The sequence below is a fragment of the Nuphar pumila genome, chromosome 1 (assembly GCF_984573655.1).
Source record: "Nuphar pumila chromosome 1, dmNupPumi1.hap1.1, whole genome shotgun sequence".
Classification (NCBI taxonomy): domain Eukaryota; kingdom Viridiplantae; phylum Streptophyta; class Magnoliopsida; order Nymphaeales; family Nymphaeaceae; genus Nuphar; species Nuphar pumila.
Window position 1 is genome coordinate 119,467,661 of NC_143249.1, and position 14,348 is coordinate 119,482,008.

The following is a 14,348-nucleotide window of genomic DNA, read 5'->3' on the forward strand; positions in this document are numbered from 1 at the left end:
CTTTATTGTATGTAGGGGTGGCAATCGGGTCGGGTTGGCGGGTCAGCATACCTCAACACGAACCCGACCCGTTTATTAAACGGGTCGGCTGTGGCAAACACAACCCCGACCCATTTATTAAACGGGTAACCCGACACGACACAGTTAACCCGTTTAATAAACGGGTCGGGTAAACGGGTTGGCGGGTCAGGTAAACGGGTTGGCGGGGCGGGTTTGAGTAAACGGGTTGGCGGGCGGGTTGGGGTCGGGTAAACGGATTGGCGGGTCCGGTTCGGGTAAACGGGTTGACCCGCCCGCCTAATCCGTTTATTAAATGGGTCAGCCGGTTTGGCGGGTTGGCATACCCCTAATACGAACCCGACCCATTTAATAAACGGGTTAGGCGGGTCGACCCGTTTACGACAGGAACCCGTTTAAGCCAAACCCGAACCCGGCTAAGAAGCGGGTTGGCGAGTCGGGTTGGCGGGTTGTGTCAGATTTTGCCACCCCTAATTGTATGCATATCCAACAAATAGAAGATGGGATAAAGAGAGCTGTATGTAAATTATGTAACAAACCCTACCAAACAGATAGCAAGAATGGGACCGGAAATTTAAAGCGTCATATGCTTGCATGTCCAAAATTGAAAACTAAAGACATAAGTCAATTATTCCTTGCAAAGTCAGAGGGAACTATGTCTTTACAAGTTTCTAAGTTTGATCAACAAAAGTATCGAGAATTGGTAACAACGATGATTCTTAAGCATGAATTGCCTTTCCAATTTGTTGATTATGATGGATTTCGTTCATTGATTACCTATGTATGTGATGAGGCCAAACATATTAGCAGAAACACAGCTAAGGCAGATGTTTTAAAGATGTATAAAAAAGAGAAAGACAAACTCAAAGATTTGTTGCAGTCTATTCCAGGAAGGATATGTTTAACATCTGATTTGTGGACATCTATAACTACTGATGGGTATATATGTCTCACTGCACACTTTGTTGATGAAAATTCAATATTGCAAAAGAAAATTTCAAATTTTTCTGCAATGCCAACTCCACACACTGGAATAGCTATATCTGAGAAAATTTATACATTGTTGACTGAATGGGGTATAGAGAAAAAAAAAATTTCGATTACACTAGACAATGCTTCTGCAAATGATGTATCTGTTGAGTTGTTGAAGAGTCAGCTTACATTGAAGGATGTATTATTATGTGATAGTGAATTCTTCCATATTCGTTGTTGTGCTCATATCCTGAATTTGATAGTTCAAGACATTCCCAGTGTCTGCACCTTTATCAAGTGTGTTGTCACGATTGTCTACCTTATTATCGAATTGTATTTCTTCTCCTTGAACATTCAAGTTAAGAGTGAATCTAATGTCTGCACCCTTGCTATCATGTGCATCATTAGTGCTCTAACTTTGAAAATTCATTCTTATTTCAAAAATTCCAATTCTAAATTCCTTTTCTCTTTATCTGAAAACTTATCTTTTCAAAGACTCTGATTATTCCAAGACTTGGAATTTCAAGTCTCTTCTTCTAGATCTATTTCAAATTCAGAGTTAGATTCAAAATCTAACTTTTTCAAATCAATTTCAATCCTTTGAATCATTTCTTCACTACATTATCAAATCTATTTCAGAATCACTTAGAAAATCTCCAGATTTCTAAAATATTTTTCTCAAAAGCATACATTTCTGCATTTGCATTACACAAGCATGATTCTTTGTATATTTTGATTTAGAATAATTTCTTAGATAATATTAAGGCAAAGCAAAAGGCATAAATTTGATCCTTGGTTCGATTACCCCTGGTAAAGACGCCAGGAACGGTCGAACCTCGTACCGACAAGCGAATCTCGTCTCTCTATTTTCCCATAAATTTTCAAAATGGAGGCAAGTAATTTCAAAACATTTTCAAGATTTTGGTCAGATGAGACCTTTGCAAAAGAGTTTCTCTCTCTTTTCTTCCTTTTTTTTTCTCTCTTCTTTTCTATCTTTTATTTTCCCCTTTGAAAAAGGAAATAAGAGGTTAGAAAGGAAAAGAGAAGGAATAGGAAGAGGCCAAGAGGAAAAATTTTGCGATGATCACAGAAGTTTGCACTTCTTCAGATGCGTCATTAGTATAGATGTTCACTTCTCCATATCTTTCAAATGATTGAGATAAATCATCTTCATTACAAACAGATGATAAGCTCACCACTGTTATAAGCAAGATATCAATTTGTGTTAGCAAGCACATATGTTTACTACGATTTATTCAAGATGCATATAACAACGAATACCGATAAGGTTAAGCAAGTCAAAGAAATGATTGAATGAATCACAGTATAAAAGCAACAACGATTTATTATTTGCTTATACTATGCATCAAGTTGTTACTTACTGCCTATAAAAAAATGATTTGTCATATATGTGTGTTGACGATAACGATTTAATTATATCTATGATGATGTGAAGCGATTTTAATATAAATCGCTAAATGAGTAGCGATTTGAATACGAAAATTGCCACCACAAGTAAGTAATAATGTATTTCTGCACGCACACGTTTTAAAAGTCTTTCTACAAATATCTTACAAATCGATACTAGAAAACACATAATATCTTACAAATCGATATACATATCGTATAATATATTACAAATCGATACGACAATTCAACATAATAGCTTACAAATCAACACTACAAAACACATAATATCTTACAAATCGATATACATATCGTAAAATATATTACAAATCGATACAGATATTCAACACAATAGTTTACAAATCAATATTAACAAACAAAACAATATCTCACAAATCGGTAGTATGTTACTAATACCGCGATTTGCGATACATTGCATATACTGAGTGAATGGAGGATACCAGATGGGGTAGAGGCCATTTCTCGCATCTGTAAACAAACATTCTTGTCAACAGGTCCTAGCGTCTTACAAATATTGTTAAGTTTTCAACCATCGAAAGGACAAGATCTACCCGTAATAACAAAACAACACTTTAATGTCACTCATGATGCCATACGTTCTTCAACGATAGCATAATGACATGAAAAGGTACTCACGACGCCTTAATGGCACTTGTTGGAATGTTTGTGCGTCATTGCTTTCTTCCATAATGCCTAACAACAACAAAAAAGAAAAGAAGACTGTAAAAAGAGATAGCCGACAAATGCCCCTATAACGCCCACCAATGATCGAACCAGTCGATTGTGAACCCGAGGATGTTTTGTAACATAAGGCAGGAACGAGAATGCGGCAATGTGTTGTAACACAAGCTAAAAACCAAGGCGGGATCCTTGACTCGAGACAATGACAAAGGCTGCTACTCCGCTGGCAACAGACGACAACAAAGTTTGCGTCGTCAAAGGGAGCTCCTGTTACAGCAGATGATGCAAAGGTTTATTGCTTAGGGCAAAAACAAAACATTTGGACTTTGAAGAGTTAACATCATCCTTGACTTTCTGGATGAACATTTTTGTCCTTTTCTCGAACCATCATTTTTTTTTTTGAATAAAGGACATTTTTGTTATTTTCTCGAACCATCATTTCATGGCGAGAATAGCAAGAAAAGGTACTTAAGCCTTTGCAACCGCACCGGACTTGGATGCTAACTGATGCCGACACACGGGGATACAAGCCCCCTAAGCTTATATACATGGCGCTGATTGTGACCCCCTAACACTCAATTTGGCAAACTGTCGAACTTCCGGGGTGAACACACAACACCCTCCCGAAGGGGTCTGCCTTAACCCCAGCTTTCTCTGTCTAAAAAAAAATACAAAAAAGGAGAAGGAAAGAAATCCCCCGGGAAAATTGAAAAGGCGCAGATTCCTTCATGATTCGCCAAATTTAGGGGCGGGTGGAAAATATGGAAATTCCTTCCCCTACGGGATGAGTTGGTTCCCCGCCTTTCGGGGCGTGGCTGGCCGACTCCGTCTTCTTATTCTCTCTTCTCTTTTCCTCACTCCCACGAATGCCACGAGAAATCAGGAAAATCGATTCCCCGGAATTCCGAGAAAATCCCCTTTCCCGTCCTTCTCTTTTTCATCCCCTTTTTTGTTTCATTCCGATTTTTTTACCTTCGACTTTGGATTCTTTCGGTTTTCAACGGGGGTGGCCGTAGCTAATTCCCTCTGGTTTTTTCCTAACCCTAATTTTTGTTCCCTAACTGTAAATTCCAAATTCCCCCCCTTTTACCTCTTCTGGTGCTTTGCCCTAACACTAATTTTTACGTTTTTTCTGGCCTGAATCTGATTATTTCCCTTTTTTTTTATCTCTTTTGGTGATTTTCTTAAACCTAATTATTTTTTACTGTGATTTTTTTGTCCTAACCCTAGTAAATTTTTTCTTTCTTTTTTTGGGGTTTAGGTAATTTAATTTGAGGGTGGAGGATGGCGGGAAGCATTATTTTAATGAGTTTTTACAGTCCGTTACAGTTCATCCTCTGGCCCCTCTGCCTTTGCTTCGCCTAGTGAGAAGCCCGTCTGGCACCCATCAATTCTCTCTCTCTAGCAGATTGGGTTTCGTTTCGTTCTTTTTTGGGATCGGCTTCAACTTTTCCCCCAGTTTTTTGTTTTTCCGCCTTTTTTTAAAGTTTTTTTTTAGTTGGTTGCGCGGGTTTGGCACAAGGGGGGTTGGAATTTTCTCGAGGGTTTGCTTCGTCGGATTTGGGCGGTGGCGGTTGGTTGGTGATTGAGACAAGCAGCGTCAGGTACGATTTTCCCACCCTTTCTTTCTGCAGAAACTTTTGTTGTTTTTTCTTATCTTGGCGGCAAAGGATGGTTGTTTTGTTATTTTGGTGATGTTGGTGATTCTGTTGAAAATAAATGATCTGATAGGGAGAGGGTTTGGTTTGGTTTTTGAATTCGTTATTGATTTTGGAGGGAAATAGTTGGATTTTATTTGATCAAGATCTGTATTGATTACTTCGAGTTATTTTGACCGAATTCTGAGATGAAGCAACCTCTTTTGGCCCCAAAGGTTGGGGGCCTGCCACGACTTTCGTCTTCTTCTTTTCTTTTTAAAGTTAGAATTGCTTTATTTTTCTCGGATGCATGGCTACCTTTGCTTGATTCGGAAACGTATGCATTTCCCAAGCTTCAATAGTAAAGATTTTGGGTGTTTTGGTGTTGAATTTCATCCAGAATCCTCCAAACTGCCTCTAGGATTGGAGGCTTTCTTGTTTCTTTTTTCCCTTGAATTTTGATATTCAATTGCCTCTAGGATGGCAAGCTATTGAATGTGTTTTTGCTTTTTTTTTTCATTCGCCTTGAATCTGATCCCGTAACGTGGGCAGGATCATGTTAGTTCTGCTTATCACACAGATTGTCTAGTTGGAATCTGTCTAGCAAATGAGGGTTCTAAATTAAATAACATATTCTTCTTTGGTGTATGATATGATCTTCTTTCGAACTTGGTCTATAATATGAATTATGAATTATATTGTTCTGATACGTGGTTTAATCAACTGGATGGGTTGTCAATTGTACTTATAATTTCATTTAGATAGTAATTGGATTATATGTTGGTTCTGTCTCTCATTTTGCCTTGAGAAAGCAAAGCCACAGCAGTTTGGGCATGTAGACTTTTCGGTGAATGCCTCTGCGCCTTTGAATGTGAGACATCATGCCTGCTGACTTTCTTTTGTTCCTCAAATCTATTGACATCTGTTTCACTGCCTGCATTTTTTAGAGGCAATAAATTTTATTCTCACCATCTTTCTCTGTGGGTAGGAGAGACAACTTGGCGCTCATGTACAATTGATTCTGTGAAATTGGTGAGAGGATCATCATGTTTCAAAGTAGTTAGTTTGGATCATGGTTTCCAGCATTAAGGCCTGGTTTTTATCCTTGTTTCTGCTCTCCCAGTAAACATTATTATTAATTTTATTTTTTAACCAGTTTTATGGGCTGCCTTTGGTCTGGTAGGTTGCTATATTCAAATTATATCTTGGTAGTGGGTAACCTTGGGAGTATGCCATGTGGAGGCTTATAGTAGCCTCTTATTTTCATTGTTGGTATAAATTAGTGCTTTTCCAAATTCAATTATGAAAACAAGTTATATTGTGAAGCTCACTCTTGGGACAAATTATATTGCAGGGCACTTCAGCTTCTATTTTTTAGAATAATTTGAGCAATAGTACCTCATACAAACCAAACGTGACCATGTCGGTTTCGATGAGGGACTTGGATTCTGCTTTTCAAGCAGCTGGACAAAAGGCGTATCCTTATTGGAGTTTCCTTCACAAAGTTTCTGTTGGGTTTTCTGCATGATTTTTATGACTTTTACTTTTTAGCTTGCAGGATCTCACACTTGACCTTTGTTGTCAAATAGGAGCAATTTGTTATCTAATTTTGCCATATGTTATATAATTCTAGTCTCTGTTCTGGAGGTGGTAGTTGGGGCAAGAGTTGTAAATTTGGGAAGAGTTGGGGCAATCTCCTCAAACTGTGAATGGTGCCTGGGAGTAGGGGTGGCAATTTCTGACCCGACCCGCCAACCCGCTTCTTAGCCGGGTTTGGGTTTGGCTTAAACGGGTTCGTGTCGTAAACGGGTCGACCCGCCTAACCCGTTTATTAAACGGGTTGGGTTCGTGTTAGGGGTATGCCAACCCGCCAACCCGTTTAATAAACGGGTTAGGTGGGTCGGGTCAACCCGTTTACCCGAACCCGCCCACCAACCCGCCAACCCACCAACCCGTAAACTTTTCAATGTAAAACCCTAAACCCAACCCGCCCGCTAACCCGCTAACCCGTTTATTAAACGGGTTAACCGTGTCGTGTCGGGTTACCCGTTTAATAAATGGGTCGGGTTCGTGTTTGCCACAGCCGACCCGTTTAATAAACGGGTCGAGTTCGTGTTGAGGTATGCTGACCCGCCAACCCGCCGACACGACCCGCCAACCCGACCCGATTGCCACCCCTACCTGGGAGGCATTTGAGGGTCTGAAAAAGTAGCTTAATTTGTTTGTTCCTTTTATGCACACAAAATATTGTTGGCAAATATCTCCTTCTCCACGAGATCTTTGCAAATACCAGGAATTGGATGCTTTCCATGTTTTCAAATCTTCAATTCTTTCCAATGCCTAACTTCCCAATAGAGCTTAAGAATTTGGGATTTGGGGGGACTCTGTATTGAAGAAAAAGGGTAGAAAAGAAAGGGCTGCATTTGCCTACACTTCCACCAAACTTTTGAAGCCATATTTTCTGGAAAAAACTATTCTGTTTGGTACTTTACTGAGTGTGCTTTAGAGAAGTGAGATTGCCTTTCTTTGACTTCTGACAAAATTTTAATTGGGCTGCTTATATTCGCATGGTCCTTACCCACTTTTTTTTACCTCTTGATAAGCACAGTCACATTGCGTTGATGCCCAGGAATTGTATGCTTTCCATGTTTTCAAATCTCCAATTCTTTCCAATGCCTAACTTCCCAATAGAGCCTTAAGAATTTGGGATTTTGGGCCTTTATATTGAAAAATAAAAGAAAGAAGAGAAAAGGCTGCATTTGCCAACACTTTCATCAAACTTTTGAAGCCAGATTTTCTGGAAAAAACTATTCTGGTTACTTTACCGAGTGTGCCTTAGAGAAGTGATATTGCCTTTCTTTGACTTTTGACAAATTTTTGATTGGGTTGCTTATATTCAAATTGTCCTTACCCACTTTCCCCCTTTGATGTCCAGGAATTGGATGCTTTCCATGTTTTAAAATCTCCAATTCTTTCCAATGCCTAACTTCTCGATAGAGCCTTAAGAATTTGGGATTTGGGGGCTCTGTATTGAAAAACAAAAAAAAGGTAGAAGAGAAAGGGCTGCATTTTCCAACACTTTCACCAAACTTTTGAAGCCAGAGATTCTGGAAAAAACTATTCTGGTTGGTACTTTACTGAGTTTGCCTTAGAGAAGCGAGCTTGCCTTTCTTTGACTTTTGACAAAGTCACATTGCTTTGATGTTGTTCTTTGCAGGAAAATTTCCAACTGATTGTCATCTTCATGTATTGTTGCATGTCCTATAATCGTCATTCACTACCATCAATTAACCATCTTTTTTGTGTGTAGTTATAAACTTCTCAAACTGGAATCATTTTTTTCCTAACAATGAATCTACCTATTTTTAGCCCATGTTTTGAATAATTGTTTAGCTGCCTGGCATTTCTGTTAATTGTTTTCTTAGTTTTTTAGATCATTTTCTATATCATCAATATCTGTTGCATTGATGCTCAGCAATGCAGGTTTTGGATTTCTTTCCATGTTGCTCAGCTGCTTGGAAATGGGCTGTGCAATGAGCTAGTATATACTTCTCATGCTGTTGATCCGTCCGACTATGTCTCTTTGGAGATATCCGATAAAATTGGAACGATATTAATGTGTCTATATTATTGGAGAGATGGCATCTCCTTTTCTATGCATCTTGTTATTATCTTATATCTTCCTTCTTGAACTTTCTGCCCTTGACATTTCCTAGGGGAATTGAGATTTGGTGCATTGAGAATTTCCGACCTGTTCCTGTTCCACAGTCTTCACATGGAAAGTTTTTTACTGGAGATTCTTATGTCATCTTGAAGGTAAAAAGCTGTGTTTGATCCCTAGATTGCATGAGCTTAATGTCTTCCAAACATCTACTGTAACACACAGATTCACCCCCCCCCCCCCCCCCCCCCCCCACACACACACACACACACACACACACACACACACACAGGTGGAGTAGCACATGCTTCAACATTCAACTTGTTTGAGTTTCTTTTTTTTTCACATAGCTTTAGCTGGAGATTGTTATGTCATTTTGAAGGTGAACAAATTATCCTTTTCCTCAGATTAGGTGAGCTTGGTGTGCGCTGCCATGTATGTTCAATTGTATTGTAGGTTTTAGCTTGCCAAAGCTCCTTCTTTGTGCATGTGTGTGTAATGTGTTTGCATTTGTGAGCTTGAGTTGCTATGTTGCCTGCTATTTGGCAGGGGGTTGCCTCTAATGTAGGAGTAATGCTAACTACTTTTTTTTTTTGTTTTAAGTGCACAACTTCACATGTACTGTGTTTGCATCTGTGAGCTTGGGTAAAGCTTTGTAGCCTGCTACTTGTGTGGGGGTTGCCTCTAACATAGGGGTAATGCTAACTGTTAAGATTTGAGATTTTAACCTCATCAGGATGTAAGCTATTTGTTGATTCAAATATACAGCATAGTGTTTTTCTATTATTAGATTTTGATACCTTGCCAATGTTAGCATTGTAGCCAGCATGTTCAACATAACTGCTAGAGTTTAATTTTCTTGCTGCAAATGCATAAATTCAAAAGCTTACATTTGACTGTGGTAGCAATTGCTGATCTTTATCTGCCATTATATCATTTAACACTGTGCTCCTTAAGGATAAGTGTTCAGTCAATCAACTATAATCACTATACATTTGTGTGATGTTCTTGTTAATTGTAAGTGCTTAAATTTCTGGACTATCTTACAGTCTCTCATGGGCCTTGTCCTCTTTCTAAATGCTTTCCTGTTTCCCATTCCCTATGTTGCTGAAACTTTAGCGATTTCTTCTATGTTCACTTCATCTCACAACCAATTTCTTATTCCAATTGCATTCTATCAGCTTCTCAGCTTCTGTGTTTGTTTCACTTGTGATGTCATCCAAACCTTAATTTTGTTTTGCTGCAATCCCACCAAGCCAGCTTTTCCACCTAGGTATTTCATTGCCTGAAGGGGAACAACATCCACATATGTTACTGTTTTAGGAATATTTGGTTGTTTTATATAGTCCATTTTTGGTGAGCAACAAAAAAGATCCTCATAACAATTTTCATAATTTGAGATTGTTGCATGTGCTAAGTCATTTCTCTTGTATGCAGACAACAGCTTCAAAGTCTGGTGCTCTTCGGCATGATATTCATTACTGGATTGGCAAAGATACAAGTCGGGTAAGTTGCTAGATCTTATTCCTGCAGCTTTTAGTGACAAAAGTTTCCAATTACTGAGGCATAAGTTTTCTTTGCTTTATCATGTATTGTCTAAGTAGGACGAAGCTGCCACGGCAGCAATAAAGACTGTAGAGCTCGATGCAGCATTGGGAGGTCGTGCAGTCCAATACAGGGAGGTGCAAGGCCATGAATCAGAGAAGTTTCTGTCCTATTTTAAACCATGCATTATACCGCTAGAAGGTGGTGTGGTTTCTGGTTTCAAGCATGTTGAAGAGAAAGAATATCAAACTCGTCTATTTGTTTGCAAAGGAAAACATGTTGTCCATGTAAAAAAGGCAAGTCAACATGTTTGGCTAGTCATATTGAGCATCTATTGGTTTCTTGTGTTTTTCTCTATTTAGGAAAGTATATCCCTGAAACTTTAAGTTGTTCAGGTCCCTTTTGCTCGATCATCACTAAATCATGATAACATATTCATTCTGGATACCAAGTCAAAAATCTTCCAATTTAATGGTTCCAATTCCTCTATTCAAGAGAGGGCCAAGGCACTCGAAGTTGTTCAGTACATCAAAGATACTTATCATGATGGAAAATGTGAGGTGGCGTCTGTTGGTAAGTTGGATGGATTTACTTCTACTTCCAAAGAGATGAATATGAGATAGTTTAATAGATTTATTTCATTTTTACACTAATTTATCATATAGAGGATGGGAAATTGGTGGCTGATCCTGAATCTGGAGAATTTTGGGGTTTATTTGGTGGTTTTGCTCCACTTCCGAGAAAGGCAGCCATAGAAGAAGAGGACATCAATACTGAACCACTACCCACGAAGTTGTCATGGTAAGCATTATTTAGACATGATTATTAGAATGTTGTGCAACAATTTCCTTTACCATATGAAGCTTTTACTGTTTAATCTCAATCATATATTCAAGTTCATGCACTTCATGATGATTAACTCCTTTAGAACTAGAATGCAAAAATTTATTCTGTTATCCTGAAACTTCGTTTGGCCATTTAGCATAGAGAAAGGGAGTGCAGTGCCTGTTCAGACCGATTCCTTGACAAGAGAACTATTGAAGACGGAGAAGTGCTACTTACTGGACTGTGGGATGGAAATTTTTGTCTGGATGGGCAGGAATACTTCTCTCGATGAGTGGAAAACTGCTTGTTCAGTGGCAGAAGTAAAATTCTAATTCCTGGCTCTCAAAATGTTTCTTCGTTTGCCATTCTGCTAATACATCCAGTGCTTTTATTTTTGTTGTGCAGGAGCTCATAGTTGGCCCGGGATGCCCAAAAGCTCAAATCATTCGGGTCATTGAGGGGTTCGAGACCGTTATGTTCCAACTGAGATTTGACAGTTGGCCAACAATCACTGAGGTGACTGTATCTGCAGATGGTAGAGGAAAAGTTGCTGGTAGGTGATTTTTTTGGGTGCATTTGATTCTCCACAGCCTGGCTCTCTTTTGTATGGTTGTTTAATGTCTATGACTTTTTATATAGTAACATTGTTCAATCATGCAGCTCTTTTGAAACGACAAGGATTTAATGTCAAGGGTCTAATGAAAGCTGATCCTGTCAAAGAAGAACAAGAAGCAATCATTGATTGTACAGGAAACCTACAGGTACAGTTCCTATCCATTATCTTTGTCCTCTTAATAGTGTTGATATGTTCTGTTGACCCTCTCAGCGCTCATATCTGATGATTATCTTATTATATTGCACTTTGAATGCCTATTCTATAACTAATAGTTTTTCTTATTTAATTACAAAGGTTTGGCGAGTAAATGGTCAAAACAAGACTCTTATTCCACCAAATGAACAGTCAAAGTTTTATTCTGGAGATTGCTATGTTTTTCAATATACATATCCTGGGGATGATAAGGACGAATACCTTATTGGCACGTGGTTGGGGAAGCAAAGTGTTCAGGTAATGAAACTTTTACAAATTCATAGATGTCTTTCTATTTCTTTTGGAAGTCTTATGTTGGTCATGGTGCTTTTGTGCTGTGGTTATTTGGGGCATATTTGCAGTGCCATGTGATTGTCGAATTTTCTCAAGATCCTGTGATTGTAAATCACAATCGCAACACTTTCTCAAGGTTAGTGAAACATGAGAAAAGTACAAGTTGTGATTGTGATTGTCAGTTATGATTATTTATGCCTTGAATCTTGTGAAAGTTGGTCACAAGATTGACCTTGTGACCAACAATCACAGCTTCTACATTCTCAGCTGTGACCAAAGCAAACAGGCCTTTTTTATTGTTTCATCTGAAATCATGGTGTGGTCATGGAACAGTGGTCTACAATCCATATGTGAAAACACCTAAAGGCTCATTTTTTAGTCCAAACAAATGAACTGAATTACCAAAGAGATTTCATGCTACAATTGTTTGTTAGTTGTTACTATGTTGGTTGAAGCTGCAACCCCTGACCAGCATATGGATACATGAGTCTCTAGCAAACCAACGGGATGTTTGAGAGCCTTGGATCTGCCATCCGAGGATCTGAGGTGGCATGAGGGCATGCTGATGTGGCACAGGCCCCATGCCAAGATTTGAGGTTTCTCAAACGCTATCTTAGATCCCCTCATATAAAGAGGAGCTAGAGGGAAATCCTGAATCTGAGAATGGATGGGGAAGGTCCGTTCTTATATCCTTGAATCTCAAATCCAAAGATCGTCTTCAGATTTGAGATCCTTGGGACTCAAAATGCACCCTGATTTCTTTATATCTACCTAAAATGCTTGATCTGTGATAGACATGCATTGCACATATATTATGTAGCATGTAAATGTTCTTTTTGTATACATTTCTAACAGATCATGTTCTTAAGAGACTGTCAAGAAGCAGAGGAAATTTCTTGGGCAATGACAAAAAAAGTTTATGTAAAATCTTTTAAAAGAAAGAAAGAAGAGGATAGTTCAATAACTATGTCACATAGGTGGGGATGCGGCACTTTAAAAAAACTTGGGTGCAGGGAGTGTGTGTGTGTGTGTGTGTGTGTGTGTATATATATATATATATATATATATATATATATATATATATATATATATATATATATATATAAAACCGAACCCAGCAGGCCTGGGTTCGGTTCTGCTGAACCCAAGCCTGGGTTCATGTATATATATTATGTATATGTATATATATAATATTAGATAAAACTGGACTTGGTTAGGGTTAACCGAATCTACTTTTGGACAGAAATGAACCTCGGTGTGGTCGACTTTACCTGACACAAAGAAACTGTGTCCAAGTGTCGCGGCTGTGTTGACCTGTTAGAAGAGTCCGTGTTACATAGTTCAATAATTTTCAAAAATATTGAAATAGTGCCACAATATCCACATACTAGTTCAAGATCTAAAATCCTACTTTAACTTTTGTCTCTTCTTTTGCTGGGGATTTTGGCACAGATGCTTCTGCAACATCCTTATCAGTTACCGTAGTTTTCATAAACCAATCAAAACTAACCAGTGGGTGTGTCTTATGTATATTTTGTCTTGGTTCGAGTGCACTGCCAGTTTGAATGCTTAGTGATGGTTTTGGACCCTATACTGTCAAAGCATGGCGTAATTCATTAATCATTAAATATTGAGCTGGGGACTGGGGTTAATTTTTAGTAATCTTGTTTTATTTGTGAAAGTTGGAGATGATTCTCTTAATGCAAGACTACTGATATAACTGTCATCAGATTCTACGAGTTTTAATATACAACCAAGTTGGTATAGTTGTCTGTAATTTATGTGGTTACCAAAGATTGGCTAGTTTAAGTTGCTTTGCAATAAATGGTTCAGTGGTTAGTCTCACTTCAGTAGGAATATTTCCAAAAATAGCACCATCAATAATTATAAGTTGCATAAAATTTTTTGTTATGCTTGTCTATGGAAACCATTGAACATTCATTGATTTCAGGAGGAGAAGACAACTGCAATCTCAATCATGAATAAAATGACAGAAGCATTGAAAGGACAAGCTGTTCAGGTGGTCTATTTTTAGCCTACCTTTTTCTTGTAAACATGTTATGTTGACTTCCATGGACTGCGTCTCTGCACCTTTTTATTCATATTTGATTCTTTTCTTGCAGGCTCGAATTTTTGAAGGAAATGAACCCATCCTGTTCTTCTCAATTCTTCAAAGCTTTATTGTACTTAAGGTATGTTGAACTAGTAATCTCCTATGCACTAAATTGATATAGGAATTTCTATTTTTATTGATCACAAATCTTCTAGCTTAATGTTATAAGCTGATTAAATTTGTCAATTTGAACCTCCACAGGGTGGGATTAGCTCAGGATACAAGAACTATGTATCTGAAAAGGACATTGCTGATGAGACGTACTCAGAAGATGGGAGTGCACTTTTTAGAGTTCAGGGCTCTGGACCAGATAATATGCAAGCAATTCAAGTTGAACAGGTACTTTCTACAATCCTTAGTTGCCTT

At 38.4% G+C, this 14,348-nt stretch overlaps 1 pseudogene across 1 annotated transcript in view; it reads left to right on the forward strand.

The window, feature by feature from the left end:
- Positions 1-14,348, forward strand: part of LOC149849125 (villin-4-like) — a 62,620-nt pseudogene that overhangs the window by 11,097 nt on the left and 37,175 nt on the right. Inside the window, exons 2-15 of the transcript XR_016430715.1 lie at positions 4,361-4,703; positions 6,091-6,212; positions 8,453-8,552; positions 9,835-9,903; positions 10,002-10,238; positions 10,338-10,515; positions 10,608-10,743; positions 10,925-11,087; positions 11,173-11,320; positions 11,428-11,528; positions 11,678-11,833; positions 13,821-13,889; positions 13,993-14,061; positions 14,184-14,321. The product of XR_016430715.1 is annotated as a villin-4-like (transcript). The remainder of the gene's footprint in view (positions 1-4,360; positions 4,704-6,090; positions 6,213-8,452; positions 8,553-9,834; positions 9,904-10,001; positions 10,239-10,337; positions 10,516-10,607; positions 10,744-10,924; positions 11,088-11,172; positions 11,321-11,427; positions 11,529-11,677; positions 11,834-13,820; positions 13,890-13,992; positions 14,062-14,183; positions 14,322-14,348) is intronic.